This window comes from Punica granatum, chromosome 1 (genome assembly GCF_007655135.1).
Source record: "Punica granatum isolate Tunisia-2019 chromosome 1, ASM765513v2, whole genome shotgun sequence".
In the NCBI taxonomy this organism is placed as follows: Eukaryota; Viridiplantae; Streptophyta; class Magnoliopsida; order Myrtales; family Lythraceae; genus Punica; species Punica granatum.
The window spans coordinates 4812453-4832587 of NC_045127.1; the positions used below are offsets into that span (position 1 = coordinate 4812453).

General features: G+C 36.8%; 1 long non-coding RNA gene and 1 pseudogene across 1 annotated transcript; both read right to left on the reverse strand.

The window, feature by feature from the left end:
- Positions 1-7636: 7636 nt before the first annotated feature.
- LOC116193226 lies at positions 7637-8898 on the reverse strand. Its single transcript, XR_004154222.1, has 2 exons — positions 8416-8898; positions 7637-7904 (listed from the first exon to the last, which is right to left on the reverse strand). It is a non-coding gene; the product is annotated as an uncharacterized LOC116193226 (long non-coding RNA).
- A 1018-nt stretch (positions 8899-9916) lies between these two features.
- LOC116192372 lies at positions 9917-15444 on the reverse strand (annotated as a pseudogene).
- Between the last annotated feature and the right edge of the window lie 4691 nt (positions 15445-20135).

The following is a 20135-nucleotide window of genomic DNA, read 5'->3' on the forward strand; positions in this document are numbered from 1 at the left end:
GTAGGGATAACCGTCGTGACAGAAACTCCGCTGTAAAAGACACACCAAAAAAGAAAATTAAATTAATGAAAAAATTATCAGAGATATAGAAGTATTTAATTATAAGAAAAATCCATCATCCGGCAAATATGATAGTATTTAATTATAAGAAAATGGAGTCATCTCTCATTGCATGTATGTTCTTGGAATTAAGAAAGGCCAGAAACCAACGGAGAGGCCCAAATCACAATAATTTGCCAAAAATGCAACAATTCCCTCATCGGACGAGTAAAAGGCTCCATTGGAGAAGCTCGAATTAACATATATAAATGAATTAAAAGCACTTTGCCCTCCAAATTATGAGGTGAATTTGGATTTACCCCTGACCTTCAAGACTTTGCAAACTACCTCCCAACCTAATTCAAAAATAAGCAAAGTGACTCCTATGTTAAATTCCGGCCACACTTCCGACCAAAAAAGCTCACGTGCCATTTTAAAAACAAAATTAATATTCAGTTAATAAATTGATATTTGCAAAAGGTAAATTTGATAAAAAAAAACTAAAATTTGGAGAAAAAATTTAGGGCAATAATCATGTTTGCCACCTCATTGCAGCCCTCCTTCTTAACTAGGAAAAACCCACCACTTCCACCATCTTGTAGGCGACCTTGAAACCGCAACCTTCTCGTTGGCGACTAGATGAAGTCCCAACCAATTAATCAATTAATGATGGAGAACTTGTTATATAATAAAAATCTAATATGAGAATAGCTTTTCAATTTTGGCCCCTTTATTTCTGCTCCTTTCTGCCCACAACAATCAAGTGTATCATCGAACTTCAAGTTCGTAAGTTTTTTTCTCCAAGTAATTTTAGTCCATACCTTAGATAAGAATAAAGAAGCTACTATCTTCCATTCACGAAGAAATCAGAAACAATCTTATTGGCATAGAAAGCTAATCATCCTACAAGAAACCACCTTAACTGCTCCAACATATAAGCATAGCAATTGAGCTTAATCATAGGGATTGAAGACACTTTAATCAAAACCATGCTCAGTTCAAGCAGATTTCATCATTTCCGGTCCAATTTGACTAAACAAAGATAAACCCACAAAGAAGAAGCTCAGGACTTGCTTCCAACGTCCAATTAACAACAAGAACCGATTGGGATGGAATCATTTGGATGAAGGGGAAGTTTTGCTGTCTAATTTTTCCCATTTGCAAGTAAATATCATCATTTATTCGAATGAAACTTTTTTCCTTTTTAAAATGGCATGTGAGTGGTATGTGAGCTCTTTTGGCCAGAATTGTGGCCGACATGCAATCGAGGAGTCACCTTGATTATTTTTCCATTAGGTCGAGAGGTACTTTGCAAAATCTTGAAAGTTGGGAGTAAACCCAATTTCACCCCATAGTTCGGGGGGCAAAGTGCCTTTAAACTCTATATAAATATTGTAAATATTGCAAAGAATACAATATTTTGTCTTCTTCTTTTTTTTTGAGCAACTTGTAATTAAGAAAATTGGCAACCACCATGCCAATAACCCACCTAAAAATCCTATATTTCCGGATTCAATTATTATTTTAAATTTTTAGAAAATTGGGAAACCCCAAAAGAAAGATTTTTTTTTAAAAAAAGTCAGCGTGGCCCGTTTTCTGTATTATATGAAAGGAAATTATAAAAAATAATAATAATGGTAGAGCTCCAGTCCACGACAAGATATTTATTGCCATTGGCCAGTTCAAACTTCATATTGAATCTTTTTGAGGCGTGAAAATGCAAGAAAGCACCAAATTTTTTTTAGAAAAATTCTTCTAAAGGAAAACAGCTTATCAAATATTTTTATCTTATTTTAGTGAAATTACGAGATATTGCCGGTCTATTTTTTTCAATGCGTATATATTCTGATATCCATAAGACTAACACATAATCCAGTTTGAGTAAGAAAGCTTATTAATGAGTAAAACTCTTCCAATCAAGAATTTCTCTCATTCATAAGATAAGTACCCAAAACCTTATTTAAATGGAAGAAACGTCAAATTCTACTTGAACCAATCCTCATTAGCATTCTACGGTCTGTTTTACTAAGACATATTATAGGTTTTTTCTTCTTTTTGCCACATAAGACATATTATATTATTTGGAGATATTGAACTGAGACCAAGTGGTTCTAAATTATTGTGATTAAGCTTCTCAGACTTCTCTCCCGCAGAAAATTCAAGCTCTGAGTTGACTTATTTAAGAAATCATAATCATTCCCATAAAACAATAGCCAATCGGTCCTTGCTTGCCGGCTGAGAAGGAGGAACTTACAAGGCGTATAAAAATTGCAAGAATTTCCTTAAATGTTAGAAAAAAAATGTCAATTACACAGATGGATAATATAGAAATTTAAATGTCAAAATTTTAAAAAGTAAACCGATTTCCACCGGAAAAAAAAAATGGTTAAAGCCTATTGATATATATGTGTGCGTAGTCATCCATTAGTTTGCTCCATCATACCGACGCTATGTCGTGATAATAACAATTCCAATTTGCTATACATTGGTGAATATGATAGCATGAACATTGCCAATGAACTTAACTCACCGTACTAATGAGCTACTTATTAATTCCAGCGTCTCTTCGATCATAACCAATAAAGTACAGTCGATTAACTCAACGTGACAGTTTTTTACGTCACACGTAAATGGTATATACTTAATAAAAGAACAATTCCGGCATATAGAAACTGAAGTTTGGGAATGCCAAAAAAAAAAAAAAGGTATTGCATGCTTGCCCATAATCGTCACCGTGTCCACGAACATGGACTCGACCTCGGGACCCGCTGCCTGAATTCTGAGCCGCCTGAATAGGCCTCGACTTCGTCACTGCCTTCCCCTCCCTACTTCTGACCCTCTCCGCCAGCACAGCCCTATCCTCCGTTATCGAGCACAGCGATGGCCTCCGCTCCCCCTTCCCTGAACCTCCTCCCCGCTTCCTTCACCTCACTGAGTGCCCGGCCTCCTCGGGCAGGCACCTCCGAGTCCCTACCTCATCCTCTCTACCGCTCGCTGCCCCGCCGTAGCATGACACCCAACCCGATAGAAACTTCATGTCTATATCTACACAAGAACTAACTGTGTGTCCCTCCCCAACTGTTTTTGAGTTTTGGTCTCATCATTGCGGAAAAAGGTGAGGATTTTCATTATCTTTTTTTTTCGATTACAAAAAAAGTCCATGAGCCTAGTATATTAAAATATAAATAAAAAATATCTAATAAAGAGACATCGATAGTCCCACTGAATATCAAACTTAAAATCTCTTGATTATCAGGCGAGACATGCATTACTGTAATATTTCCTCTCTTGACATAAACAAAAAAAACAAAGCACTCATCGTCCCGTCCGGTAGTGTATTTGCCGTTATTGGACGGGGATATAAATTTCAACCCCCGTAGTTGACGTATAATTACGAGTGTGTCCTCGGGGTTCTGTGGATTAGCTCCCCTGCGGGCCCGGCGGCTACCCAGTGGGGACAGCTTGGACATAGACTCTTGTTTTTTATCTCCACGTGTATCATGGACCTTTATTATAAACTTGGTGCAAGCTCGGGCGTTGCGTCGAGCAGTAAATATTTTTCTAGAAAATATTTAACCTCTTCTAATACATAGAATATAGAAAATGTCTTGTTTCGGCATATAGGTCACGTCCAATTTAATTCGAGTTGAATCAATCACTAGCGTTTAATAGTTTGCCAATAAAATGACTACTGATAATATACATTCCCATCTAAGTAGAAATTCACTTTCTCACCTCCTGATGAAAATCTACATTACTATTCCTGTGAGAATATATAGATGGGAATGTGAATTACCACAACCCAACCAAACGTGAGAATTCTGTGGGCCCTATAAAATAACTCACATTCCTAGAAATGTGAATAGATTCTCACGCACCAAAAACATTACGGTAAAATTAGTATGATTTTCTCCATTCACAAGATTGAAAAAATATTTTCTTGAATTGCTCTCAACGTTTATATTATGATTGATTTCCTCAAATATTTTGCTTCCCACAAATTTTTTTTTATTCTCTTATATTAGTGTTTTTATCTTTGCCGTAATTGATGGTGGCAGTAAACAAAAGATGGATTTTTATCTTTGAATATGACGAGTTGCACATGCGTTGCTAAAACGTGGCTGATTGAAATAGATAATGCCCTTATAAAGTCATTTGGACAAGAAATGACGTGGCTGTTATCTGTACATTTTACTTGAATTAGTTTGTCACAAGTTTATTTTCATAAAAGTGACTGTTTGTCTACGCAAAGTGATAATTATTTGTTGGTACTTATTGTGATTAGTTAGCAAAACATGGATTTTAATCTTTTAATATGACAAGTAGCGTCGTACGTTGCTAAAAGCCTAAAACATGGCTGATTAAAATATGTTGTATACTCTTATAAATTCAATTCATGAAGAAATAACGGGGTAGTTATTATCTGGACAGTTCTCAAGGAGTCAGACACCATAAATTTATTTTTGTCTAATTAATAACTAAAGGAATTAAAACTGTTAATTTTCAGGATAAAAAACTACATATAAAGTTCTGTCATAAAATAATTGTTCATCGAACTTCTGTAAATGTTTATTACATATTTGCCGATTTGATCTATTCAGTTTAAAACATATATAATTTGCAATAATAGTGGATCTGAAAAAAAAATGATCAACTTGATTTAGCATATAGTATACCAGTGGCCTTTTATCGCATATAGAATGAGGTGGGTGGTTCATAGTGATGATTAGCCTACGTAATTTCTCTCTTATTGTAATTTAATTAATTAATTAAAAAGTTTTTGCAAGGAAAACGTCATTCATTAAATTAAAAAATTCAATTAAATTAAAGTATTTTAGTTAAAAAACCTCATTCACTAATCTGAAAGTTATTTATGATTAATAAATTAATTAAAAAAAAGAGCTTACTCTAGATTTCTTTTTGTTTTTCTTCATTTGTCCTTTTGATGACATTATACGTGTTGTTTAGAGACTTGCAGAGACAGATTCATATGGCTAGTTCCCATACTCTATGAATGTTTTATCTGAAAGTGAAGTGTATAAAATCCCGACTCGAAATCAAGAAGTATTGAGTTCAATCTGCACTAAGGAATTTATATATCTAATTATTTCACTTTATTTATTTTCTTCGTACTAAATTAATGAGCCTATTTGTTAAAAAATTAAATGTTTATTATTATTATTAGTAGTAGTAGTAGAGGAGGAGGAAATTTCAGTTTTATATACATATACATATATATATATATATATATGCGCGCTTGGTTTTATTCAGACATGGCTCGATTTTCGATGTTTAATAAACACCCTTAATTAGCAGTTAAAAAATTAATATGAAGTATTATTATTATTATTAATTAATGTTTTAAAAGTTTTTTGCACCATTTTTTACATAATTAGACTCGCATCACTACAAGAGAATGTACTTGGGGCAACCCAGCTGATGTCGAGCTGCTGTAGTGCTAGTCGAGGAGGAAGACGAGCTGAGCTCATGGACGTCAATCGATTAACGTCAGCAAGCCTAAAATGTCAAAAGGGAAACGTGTTTTCTAAGTAGAGCTTGAGGCTGAGACGAGGAACCCGATGGCAGGGGAGCTTGGGCCAAAAAGGACGAAGACGTGCTGAAGGCGGCTGAGGCTCAGAGCTCCAATGTGTTACGCGAAGCAAAGGCAGAGACAAGAAAAGATAGAGACAAACATAAATATTGGGAGGGTGACATAGAGAGGAACACACTTATATTACTTCCAAATTTAAATTTTCAAATTTTGAAATTTTCATTTTAGCACTTAATATTCGATCTTGGACAACCCATATGTAAGGGTAGGCATAGGGGTTGTTTGTCCGACCCAAAAAAGATGGATCGACTTTGACATGTTTAGGCCGACCCATTATGAGTCGTCATACTTAATTGACCAAAAAATTTGGGTTAGGTAAAGTCTCGCCTGACGTGACCTTTTTTTAGATTGGAATATACAGCACCTAAGTACTATTTGACAGCCCTTCGATTTCCCTTCTTTACTCCTAGCGACAACATGTTACTAGCATGCTGCCAATTGTGAATACAAAATATTTGAAATAAAATAGGTTTTTTCTTGACCATAAAAGGGTTGCCCCATATACCTTTTATGGCGACGTGTCCATTAAAGTCAGGAGAGAGGAAGACATTTGGCGACCTTTACTCCTGACCGTTACCAATTGGTCGCCCTAAGCACCGCCTATTTTGACCCATTACGAAAGTGTCGGCATATGTACGGTTGAGGCGACAATTTTTGCCGACTCTTTTATAAAGGTTGGCTAAAGTACTTCATGGGGCGACCAATTTGTAAGAGCCACAATAGACTCAACCTAGGATGACGAATTTGTGCTGACCTTAAATTATGGGTCGCCAAAAACCATACATATGCTAACTCCCTTTTTTGTGAGTAGACTTGTCTATGACCACCATTTTTTGTCGACTCATCGGAAAGGGTTAGCCAAAAACCTCTTTTGGGCGACCGAGTTTTTTGGGTCCGGTTAGTTTAAAAATCAAAAATGTATAAATAGACCGGTGAACCCACGTGAATCGATCGGCTGGATGGGTTCAAAATTTTTTAAACATGAAGGACCAAAATATAAATTTGAAAAATAAAAAAACTCAAAAAGCCAAATGAAATTATGAAACCCTAGTCTTCATCTTCACGGCATCGTGGGAGGTCCAGAGCTGGGGGCCGCTGAGATCGAGGACGAGGGTGAAGGGACACGGAGAACCTCTACTAGGGTGGATCTTGGCGAGGTACTGGAGGCTGGAGGTGTCTTTGGTGACTGGGATCACGGCATCGTGGGAGGTCCAAAACTGGGGGCTGCTTAGATCGAGGACGAGGGTGAGGGGACGAGGAGAATCGCCACCGGAGCGGATCTTGGCGAGGTAATGGAGGCTGGAGGCTGGAGGCTAGAGGCGTCTTTGGTGATTGGGAGGAGGAATGTGTTCGGTAAGGAGACGACTTGAGCATGGAACCGATGGATCAGAGAGACAATGAAGAAAAAGAAGAAGAAGAAGCCGCTGCAAACCATGGATGATGAGGAGTTAAAAAAAGGTAGGAATTAGGAAGGAAATGAAGGAGAAAAAGAAGCAGCAGCTGCATTAGAGAGAGAGAGATGAGGAGGAGCTGTGATAAGAGGGAGACAGCAGCTCCACGTTCTGATACTTGCCCTTTGTAGGGCTAGCAATTCATATCGTGTCGTATTTATACGTGTCGTGTCTAAACGGATTCGTGTCATCAAAGTCATAATCCGTACACGACACGATTATTAAACGGGTCATGTTTTGAAAACCCAAACACGACCTGTTTATATCCGTGTCAACCCGAACACAACACGTTTAAACCTGTTTATCGAAACGTGTCTTAATAGGTACACCTGTCCGTACACGACACGATTATAACCGGTTACCCGACACGTTAACACGACCCATTTATTCATTAATCCAGTTACACAGACACTTTAACATGACATGTTTATCCTATCAACCCGATTACACGGACATATTAACACGATCCGTTTATTCGACACGTAAACACAACCCGTTTATTCGACACATTAACATGATTACGACCCGTTATAGAAATTTCTAAAAAGTTAACCATTCTCATTTCATTCATAGAAATGGACCATAATCTAGGAAGTACAAAGATCATGAGATATAAGTCTAGTCTTACAATAGATTACAATAACTTGTAATAGCATCATATCATTGCACTTCCAAAGTAGGTATTCATCAATTGCTCATGTCTTCCTCAATCAGGTATTCATACTCAGTCAAATAATACAAATCGGGAAATTCTCCAACACAAGTCTCTTTTGAAAACTCATACGATCCATCCCCCAGGCTTCCTGCAACGAACAAAAAGTTTTCTCACTGTTTCATCCAATCCACAAATCAGATGTCACTACCATGTCAGCCACGGGAAAGCAAAACCAATTAATGCAAATGGAAAAAGAACACGCAAATTAAAGTGTTTGCAACGCATACCGAAAGGAATTGGAGGCTCTTCAATAAAACAAATAGACAAACCAACTGGGATCAGACAAGCAGCAAGCAGCAAAGTTTCTTAGCTAATCAAGTGCAAGTATTCAAGTCAATATCCTTCCACTTTAATCAATTCTATAGAGTCTTTAATCTGTTGTATATATGGAGTCTTTAATCAATTGCAACACAGGATGCTTAGCTAATCAATTGCAAGTATTCAAGTCAGTTATCTAACTAAATTTCCACAAATCACAATCAATAAGCAGCATGCAGCAAAGCAGAGCTGAAAAATTTGACGAAATCAGAGATGCAGCAAAGTAGAGCAGGGAAGAGGAGTGTGGAGGGCAGGGTCTGCAGAGCAGCCAGGAGGGATACCAAAGGTTGAGGTCGCGCGGTCAAGCCAGGGTCGAGGTCGACTTCGTCTGAGGTCTCGGTGACGTCGCAATGTCTGAACAGTTAGAGAGGGCTTGAGGTCGAGGGCCCAAGGTCAACGGCTCGAGGGTCGCAGACTCGCAGGGTGGCGGTGGCGGTGGCGGTGGCGGTCGTGGGGTCGAGTCGGGTTCGAGGTCGACTTGGTCTGAGGTCGAGGACCGAGCCGACGTCGCTTCGGCTGAGACTCTGAGGTCAAATAAAAGGGCTCGAGTCGAGGTTTGCGGGGTCGCGGTCGCGGGGGTCCGAGGTCGCAGGGTCGAGCCTGGTTCGAGGTGGAGCGGAATGGCGGAGCGGATCGTGGACGGTGGAGCGGTGGAGACTTCTTCTGCTGACAGAGGTGGAGGCAGAACGGGAAGAGGAAGGGACGAAGTCACGAAGGATTACGGGTTACAGGAACTGGTAGGCAAGCACCGCAAGAGGAATTTCAAAATTAGGGTTAGTGGAAGGGTATATTGGTACATTCAGTTAGATAAACGGGTTAACGGGTTACACTATTAAATAACACGATTAAATACTTCTAAATAAATAGGTTTAATCGTGTCTAATCGGATTATGCGGGTTCAACCTGTTAAGACACGCTTATTAACCGTGTCTAAACGGGTTAAACCAGTTTAGATCGAATATCAAAAAAACTCAACCCGAACGCGTTTAACTTCGTGTCGTATTCATGTTATGTTATCGTGTCATATCAAATATTGTCGGCACTAGTCCTTTGTTCTAGACACATATTATCTATTACTTATTACTATTTTTTTGCATTTTATATTATTTTTAAAAATAATAAATATTTATCTATTTTATAATTAAACATGCGGTCCGACCCATCGAATTCCCGGTTGAACCCATGAATTCATATCTCGACCAATTCAATGTCTGGTCCGATTCTGATAACACTGGCTATAAATAAGAGGGTCAGAGCCAATGTCGTTCCAGTGTACAGGTTGCTTGCCTGTCATTGCCCACCAATCAGGAGAGAACCAAGGGTCAAGAAGGGATTTTTTTTTTTTAATAATTACATTTTTCTTTTAGTTTTAAAGGAGGAACGCACATAGAAGATAAATAGGAAGAATCTAGTGACCATCCGTCACTATGACGGGAGAATCTGCACAGAAGATCAATTGGAAGAATCTAGTGAATGGGGGATATTTTAGTCGATCCATAAATAATATCTGTGGAAATAGTAGATTTGGTCGTGGATTTAGCCCGAACTTTTCGAAAATACACACACATATATAAAGCAATATAAAAAGAGGTTCATACCCAACAAAACTACTTACGCATCACACGGCCTTAATTATTAATTTTTTTTGGGGGTAAGCACACACGACCTTAATTATGTTATACTACAATACGCAAGATCTTTAAGGGGAAAAAGACACACTTCACTCAATCAAATTCATGTAGCTATGTATAGACCAGTCCCGTCTCGGGATTAAGCCAATGCTTCATTGATTGTAATTTAGAGCTGAATCGGATGGACGAGTAAAGCAGTCACATAGTCCTTCGTGTCAGTTTGCGAGTTGGTGTATCGATCTTCACCCTTATAGAGCACCTCAATCACACACGTAAGGTTGACAATTCGTGTGAGAAGCGACATGGGGACTGGGGTCGGCCGGAGGCATTCATCGTTGATGTCCTTCCATGCATCATCCATCATCTTCCGAAGTTTCCTCTCTGTCTCTTGCTCTGTGGCACTGTGGTGTTTCATGTAGCATTCCACTGCTGAAGCCACATGCCCTCTCTTCTGCTCAAACTATATATATATGTATGACAAGAAAAAAAAAAAGAAAGAAAAAAGATTTTCAATATAGAGTTTTCCCAATATATAGTTGTTGAGCTACATGTACAGATCTTTGGAATGAGTCAAATGTTCTAAGAAACTGATCTTGTGACGAATTTTTTTTTTTCCCATTCTTTTTCTCTTTTTGGGGTGATAGATTCTGTTACGAATAGTCTATCGATGTTTCACCTTGTGTCCGACAATGTCATCCATGAATCGGCACATGATCTTTGAACCACGCAAGCTCATGGGGTTACTTAACAGCCACTTGAAGGCATCTTCGGAGACGACATCTCCCATTCCTAGGAAAGATGTGGTCGCGAGCATCATGTAGGCAGTCGTTTCCAGTGCAATGGACATGTACTCTTCCAGTGTCGGTGTGTAGTCTTGATGGAACCAATTTAACTCTTCGAAGTAGACCCTCGCTTGATATTTCATTTGATCGATTAGAAATTAAACTATATAGTCCCACAATGGTAAAATATAGAAATCTCAACTTAATATAAATTTCGTTTCTACTCACAGCTTCTTTTGCATAGGAGAGGCGGTAAGCTCTATTCTGTTCAGCTAAGTTTTTCTCAAATTCACTGTAAGTGTCTAGCAGTGTCTTGTAGTAAATCTGCATGTACTGTGGGAGCTCATCGACTGCTCCAATGTCCCACCTAGCAAATTACAAAAGAGAAGTAATAAATACGAAGTTCTAACACAAACTTTCGTACGTATTGACCTTAATTATGACCTAGCCAATTTTTTTCTTGGGTTCTAGTTTGTTTTACTTGTATATATCATATCCAGGTATGTTGATCTTCCTCGACTTGTCGGCCAGACAGTCCATATGATGGGGCCTGACCAAGACCAGACAAACTTGGCTTTAGGTCCCCTAAGATCCAGGATTCAGCCGTTAATGAACTTAAATGGATATCCCCTTCTTACTTGTCTCGGGAATTTAATGTGTTGATGTTATGACAATTAATTTTTCATGGAACCGGAAAGAGGAAAATCAAGCCAGCTAGTTTACTCATCCACGAACTTTTAAGTTCATTCTTAATCAGATATATAGAGAATGCAAACTATCAGGAATTCTTATATAACACTAACCTGTCTATTGCATTGGTTAAAAGTTGCAGCTCTTCAGGTGTCCCATACAGATCATAGATATCATCCAAAATCGAAGTCAGGGCAATGACTTTGGTGAGCATCATCCTCGCTAGTGAAAACTCTGGCTCAAAATACACTCCCAAGATCCAGAAATACAACTCTGTAATTCTATCTCTTGAGAACGGAAAGTTCCTCTCGACATCTAGACGATCCTTCCACCACCTACATGAGTCAATAAGTTCAAATTCGTTGAGCCAGTTGTATCGTTTCAGCCAAAAGATTAGTTACAGTGATTTTTAAGACTACTGAATCGGTGTTCATGTAGTTTTCAGGAGCATTTTGGCAGAGTGATCAATTTCACAACTGAAGAAAGGTAAGAGATATTGACTGATCGAGTTTTGCGATGAATCCATTACAAGTTGCAGATATTAACCTTGTGATTTCACAGAGCTCCTTTCGGTGAACTTCTGCAACAAGTTGAAATCCAACTTCGCCAACGCCGACAGCACTTCATTGTGAGAAGCATCGTCTTCATAGAGTTTGATATAATGCCATGCGTTTAGTCTTACCAATCCCTTCCGTAGACAGTGCTCTAATGCGCGTTTTACTTCAGCTAAAAGAGTAGGGCTTAGCTTCGGGTCATCGTGTTCCACAGCTGATTTGAGACGCTGAACGGTGAAACTTAGGGCTTCTTCAAGGATGTCCTCTCCGCCGCTCCGTGAACCCTAAAGTGGCTAGCTTCATATAAGTTCAGCAGTCCTCTCACATCTTCGACAAGCGATTAGCTGAATTCCCCTTTGTTGTCCTTGAACTTCTCAAAGATATCTGCGTAAGATTGTAATCTTGCACTAAGGCGCGCATCATTATTATATATGTATGGTTAAATATAATACTCGTTATGAGTTAATTATACGTATTAAAAAGTTTGTAGGACACATTGGATGTTGTTCCTGTACCTATGAGAATGATATGCGGAATTACACGAGACAGCACGAATTTTTTTGCCTTTTTTTTCATGATGCAGCATATCTATATAGTTTGCTTTAATTTCATTAGATAGACGAAATTTTTGGATTTTTTTTTTGCCACACACAACATCAACTTTCAGTAAAAAAATATGATGGAAAACTGATGTGTCACCATTTTTTTTGACAGCCTTGCGCACATGAAAGATAAAATCGTGCAAGATGACGGAAAGCTGACGTGTCACCATTCAATAATACTTTCTTACTTATATTTTTTCCTAACCATTTTTAAACTTCCATTTAATAAGATTTTCTCACTCACACTTTTCTTAACCATTTTTAAAACTATTTTTTAATAATAAATTTATCATCTACTTTCACATCTACATATATATATATATATATATATATATATATTCTTATACATCAATATATTTGTCAACATTTACAATCATTGCATGGAATTAAGTTGAGTTGGATCACTTATCCAACTCGAAAACCAAACGCAAGCTAAAAAATCATGCTATCTGATGTGATTCTCTGGATAGATGTGACATCTGTAGTTGGCCACATGTTGTACAGGTTGGGTGCTAAGTCAGCTTTCTATACATTTTTTGATGAAAAATTTGACATTCGCTATATGGTGAAAAGAAAAGATCTAAAATTTCGGTGTCATCTGGTGAAATTAAAATAAATTGCATTGGCCCTCATGGAAAAAGGTCATAAACTATGCTCTATGGTGTAATTTTCCCCAATATATGATCCTTCGAAGATAGCATATGGTGTTGCGGGATCGCCCACTTCGTTCGATTTAAATTTGATAAAGGGAAGGTGATCAAAGATGCTAAAAAAGAATCTTAATTATCAAGGAAATCCTTATTTACCGCATGAAATCCTATAGCCTTGCTGACGAAGTAAGCAGAACATGAGAGCAGTGGCACAAAGGTCATGAGCATAGTCTACATGGTCACAGTTGACAAAGTACCGACTATGAATTTGCTCAAGAACTTCGGCAATCTCTCTATCAAATAGATAGCCAATTCCTAGGCACTGGATCTGATCAATCAGATTTAGCTTGTTCAATGGCTTATGGAAATCATCATCGGCATCAGTTAGCATCCTCTTCACCTCCATCTTGAGTCTCTCTATATGTTGCTTTGCTCTTTCATCGGTTGTCGTCTGAACAGAAATGAAATACAATATATAAATAAGTGCTAACGAAGATTCCAATTTCTTTTTGTCGTTCAATTAGTACAGAAGTATTCATCATTTTAAGAAAATTAAGAATTATTTAATAAAATTATTCAAATTAAAAACTATAGCTAATCATTTAAATCTCAATTAACCTAAAATTAGTCACATTTAAATCTCAATTACTACCTAAAATTAGTCAAATTCACAAAAATTTAAAATAAAGCACAAGTGAATACTGAAGTTTAGTTTTATACGTTGTATTATTGTTATTATTGTTGTTGTTGGTGTGGCCATAGTCGTTATTGTTGCCATAATATTTTCTTGAAAATTAATAAATAGATAATTGAAATGATGTATATGAACACTATATGATCCTCTAATCATAGGTCCAGTAAATGCATATCCACTATTATTTTTATATATTATTTCTTATAAAAAATTCATTACAAAATCCTTACAATGCACGAGTTCGATAACCTGGTATTACATCTATATATATTTATATTTATATATAAACATGATTACATGATAATTAATAGGGTCATAAAGGTAAATTTTGTGATATCATAGGGATGAAAGGTAAATCTATTATATATATTAATTTGAATACAGTGTAATAAATACTAACATAATTGCAAATATATAATATTAGGACTAAATTAATAATAAACGTATAATAATTAAGAGTTTATAAATAAAAATACTTAATAGTTTTAATATATATATATATATATATATAGAACTAAACAGGACTAAATTAATAATAGATGAATAAGAATTAAGAATTTATAAATAAAAATACTAAATAATGTTAATATATGTGCATAAATATGTTTGGACATGAAATATTTTAATTTTAACATATTCTCAAAATTTAATATAATTACAGAATTAGCCTCAAAACTTGTCATACCAATTTTGAATGGAAGAAATAATAAATTTGAAAATGTTGCATCATTACTCATTCTCTAATATAGTAGTAATATATGACTTAATCACAATTCCTTAAAATATTTAAATAAAATTATTAGATATTATATGCTATAAAAAAGAATTAATTTTTTTATTAAAATTTTGAAATTTAACTAAAAATAATTAAAGATAAAATAGGTAAATATAATTATATTTGTAGTAAAAGTCACGTGAAATGCACGAGTCAAGAAAACTAATATATATATATATATATAGTAAGATTGTCTATGACAAAAAATAATTCATACCCCTATTTAATACAACAAACTCCTTCAAAGTAATATAAATAAAAACATATTTAAGAAAAGTCAAATTAACTATACATTCAATAAATGCCATTATCCTAATCAATTCGATCCATATTCAAAAAAAATTATTCTAGTTAAATTGAAAATATAAAAGGTAGATATTTTATTAGTTGTTTATAAAAGTTATAGTATAATCTGTTCATTTTACATAGGACTAAAAGAAATTGTCACAGCTATTAATTATTAAATTTCAATTGGATTTATACGAGCTTAGACTCAACTTCACCAAAAAATTTGAATTGTTAGATGGTGAAACTCAAGATTTATATTAACCCATGAATTTTGTATTCTCTAACCGGTGTGGGATTGTTTTTTAATTTTTCTATATTGACTCTCAACACGTTTTTGTCTTGTTTAAATTCCTAGTTTGGTTTCGGCGCCTAGTCTATGGGAAAAAAGAAAAAAGAAAATAGAAGTGTCTTGTCTCATTCAGACTTAGCACGGAAAATATTGTTTTTCATAGGTAATTTGGGAAAATATTAGTAAGATAAGCTTTTGCATACAGTGAACGTAATGCATATGCGTAGATATACTATTTACGTACCTCTGACTGAGAAGGACATTTGAGGAAATAGTCCCCCCAAACACTGGGATGATACCCAGCAGAACGACGTTCAATGGTTGACGTTGATGATGAAATTTTATCAGCAGACATTTCGCTCATTCTTAATTAATTAAGGGAGAGAGAGAGGAAACTTTAGAAGCTTGGAATTAGTAGAGAGAGTTCTGGTCGGTCGGGTATATTTGTAGAACGGTTTCCTTCTTTGGGATTGAACCCTAGCAGGTGAAACACTCGTTCTGATGCTCTTTTTCTGCTCTCGGTGGAATTATTAAAAACATGCCACCTTCTTCACCCAAACTAAAAAAGTTCACCAAAAAAATATTCAAAAAAAATAAAGTCACCTTGTTATCAATGTGAACTATAATATCCGAAAACTCAATTGGGTCCCGACTAATCCAGTCGAATCGAGTCGGTTTATTAAAGGGTAAAACTCTTCCAGCATGGATTTTCTGCATTTGCAATGACTCGAACCTAATACCTAACTTAAACGAAACAAACATCAAATCGCTTGAACCAAGTGACGTTTGTTCTCTCTCTTTAATTTATAAGTGTTGATCTTGTTGTTGACCAAAAGCTTGTGTTTATGAAAGAAAATTAATCTCTTAATTTCTGTTTATGAAATTACGTATAGTTTGAGCAGAAGAGAGGACATGTCGCTTCGGCAATAGAATGCTACATGAAGCACCATGGTGCAACAGAGCAAGAGACGGAGGAGAAACTCTGGAAGATGATCGATGATGGATGGAAAGACATCAACGAGGAGTGCTTCCACCCGACCCCAGTCCCCGTGCCACTTCTCACGCGAATTGTCAACCTTACGTGTGTGATTGAGGTGCTCTATAAAGATAAAGATCGATACACCAACTCGCAAATTGACTTGAAGGACTACGTGACTGCTTTACTCGTCGATCCAATTCCACTGTAAATTACGTTAAGACAGTGTGACGCAGCATACAACGTGAGTTACCGTCACAGACCCGTTGATTTACGCACGAATACCGGAATTACGACCTTCTATACCTGTTGATTTTACGAATACCAGGAAATAGGCATCAAACTCGAATCGGTCCGAGATTGGACAAAGCACGAAAGTTCTGAATTTTATTGATAATCTAAAAAAGACGACTCTTTCTGCCCTAGGGCTTACAGAAAGCTTAAATAGGGTATTAATAAACCTAAATTGCATAAAAGAACTAAACTTTCCAAAAATTGCAAAAACACCCTAATTAACATAAATTGCTTGTTTGAGACCCTAAACAATGGAATTTGCCTTAAATATCGAAAAATCACGGCAAAGCGGTGAGTTTTGCTCCGGAGGCCGTTTCCTTCAAAATAGGGCCGTCATAACCTATTTTCTTTCCAGGTACCGACTTACCAGGTCTTCTGCCGCGTCACAGTGTTTAGTCCAAAGATGGCATTGTTTCTATGTCTGTCTCTATATGAATTTGATTGAGTGAAGTTTTTGCTGGTAGTGTTTACCTATTCATGATCAAAAATGAATTTGATTGTTTCTCTATATGGTTAAGGCATGATAATTGAAGAATTTCTCGAGAAAGCTAAGTACTATTGTCGAAATAGGTGACGAATATTCAACTTTGATGGATTGTGTCGGTTCCATGCAAGAGGCCCATAAAATTTGGCCCCGCCAAAGTGCAAGAGCTGGAGACTATTAATTTCCAACTTCCAAGCAAGCATTACAAATACGTCTATCCATGTTGCAACATCCCGAATATTTTAAAATAAAAGACAATAAATACAATAAAATTCATATATACAACTTTTGAAATAAAAGGTTTTTATACAAATTTCAAATATTTGATAAATATCAGTTCGATTGAGTAACTGAAAATCCGATAAAATCTCATATTTTCACTTACACTTGACCTATAAAACAATTGAAAAAATATGTTTGAGAGGTGAGCGCTTGATGCTCAGTTAATAACTACAATCTAAACTAATATGATCATTCACGGGTTCAATAAATATCATAATTGATTGTATAAAATACATGCATGATCCGTAATACTGATATAGTCCTAATAATGTGGCTCTAAAAAATAATCATAACGGTAATAAAGATACCAATTCAGGAATAGATTATTCACATGTTAAACCGCCGACACCCTATAACATTGAAAATTGATTGATTCCAAAATTTTCATATTTTTCCTCTCAAATTCTTTCTCAATTTTACTGAAGCTCCCGACCTCTCTGTTATTGAGAATTTGGCCGAATGAATTTGAAAAACGGCCATTTATAAATCACCCAATAAGTCGATGGAATGAAGAAGACATGGATAGCATTTTGACACATGTAAAGCTTAGTTTTGAAGCTTATCTTACATAAAACAAAACTTACAATAACTATTCAATTATTATCAAAATTATTGAGAAAATCAAAATCATGATAATGTACCTGGATATAAATTTGGAATTGCACTCATCATCCAGCATCTCTCCCATTTTTTGTCAATGAGTTTGCCCCACCATCGTTCAAGTTTTGCACAAGGACTGGCTCTAATAACAATTGTAACATCCCGAATTTTTACAATAAAATCCAATAAATACGATAAAACTCATATATAGAATTTTTCGATAATAAAAGATTTTTGGTACAAAGTCCGAATATTCGATAAATATAAGTTCGATCGAATAACTGGAAATCCAATAAAATCTCACATTTTCACCGCCGCTCGACCTGTAAAACAATTGAAAATATATGTTCGGCGGTTGAGCTTGACGTTCAGTAAATAACCATAATCTAAACTATGATTCGATAATATCATAATCGATCGTATAAAATACATATATAATTCGTAACACTTAAACAGGTACTCGGTTTAATTCTCAAATTTCGTGCAATGATATCGCTCTCGGTATGAAATTAAGAGGTGCTCAGTTTAATTCTCGTGGAAGTTTTTATACCTTTATATTTCTTCTCTCTAATCTATTATTATCTTCTAAAATTTGTCTCCTTTGTTAAGAAACGTTTTTGTTTTTTGCCAAGAAAACATAGTACGCGACTGTGCACAAAATACCACGTGTTGTCTGCATTGTTAACTGTCTCCCCTTCTTGCATTGGCTGCCTATAAATAGATTAAGCCCTCTCTCCTTTTGCCTCACCACAAAATCAATAAACGCATTCTTTAGTATTTTGGTTCAGTCTAAGGTGAGAAAGATAAGAACAAAAATGTCAAAAGTTTCACTGTCATCGACTCTCGCTTCTGTTCAGAATGGAGCCACCTATGATGTGGCCGGACGTCGCTCTGCGGGGTTTCACCCGAGTATGTGGGAAGATCATTTCCTCAAATACACTCCTGGATCAACGGTGGGTATCACAAATAAGTTGCGCGCCACTGGTAGCTAATGCTTCGCTGCTTGCAAATTGCCATGAATGTGTTATCCGGAAAAAAGGAAAGAAAGTATCCCTTCATGAGGGGAGACCCGGGGGGGAACCAAGCGTCTCTTCACTCATATGTTGAGGTGGGACTCACCCTGAAAATACACGTGGAACTATCAACGTGGGTTGTTCAAGTGGCTCGGCACTATTCTCTTTAGATAAGTTCTTAAATTCGAGTGTTGTAAATGTAATTTAAGTCAAAGTAAATTTCACCGGTTGATTATTATTAAATGGGGAAAATGACACTTGTGGTCCTATATGTTTGTCAATTTTTGACATCGAGTCTTAAATGTTTCACTTCGGAAAAATAAGTTCTAAAAGGTTTGAAAAAGTGTCAGCGTTGGTCCTAAATCTGACTGACCGTTATCGTCATGCCTACGTGGAGATAACACCGTTAAAGCCGCCCACGTGGCCGTTAAATGCTGACGTGGCACGTTGCTATTGGATGCCGGATTTCGACCCGACTTTCTCATGGCCGACCCGACTTGCGCCCTTTGTACCTGACTTCCATCCTTACAACCCGAGCCCTCTTCTTCTTCCCCACCCGCAACCTCCTCCCCTTCTTCCTCTTCCTGTACAGAGTCTCCCCTTTCTCAGTCGCGCAGGGCGTCTTGGACTTCTTCTTCCTTCTTGTTCTTCTTATTTCCCTCCTTCCCTTCTCTGATCGAGAAAAGTCAATCACTCAACCCCAAACCAGAAAACCATTTCCAGGCCAGCTAAAATATAGATCACATGAATTGCCTTAAGAATCATCAATCAAAGAGATTCATTTTTTGAAAAAGGATTATTCAAGGAGCAAAGGATCCCTTCTATCGATATCAGTGGATCGCCAGACTTACTCCTCTTGGTTCATCAAATCATCTTATTCTTGGATCTTGTTCGTGGGTTGAGAAAAGAAATATTTTGATGTTAATGGAGGTGATCCCTCGGATTGAGTGATTATATATGCATGTCTCTGCTTAATGGATTGAATTAATTGACTGGGTGAGGACTCTAGGAACAAGAACGACGGATCTCTAACATCCCGAATCCCCAGCAATGGCCTTTGATTCGTTTGTTCATAATTTCCAGAAAGCCCTAAGATTGCAAATCGCCAAGCTGAAAATTGAGCTAATTCCGGATAATTCAAAAAACACAAAGCACAACATAGAGAGGAGGAGAGAACAGAGCTGGGTTGCGTGGTGTTATGGTGCCCATTTGCAGAGGCGGCGCCGGGGTGGAGAGCATGGTTTGCAGGGGCGACATTTCGGGTGGAGAAGAAGACATTCGGACTCGAACCGACTTGATTCTGGGTGGGACCCGACATCCGGACCCGAACCAACTTGTGACCACTCACGAAGCGCCACGTCAGCATTTAACGGCCACGTGGGCGGTCTTAACGGCGT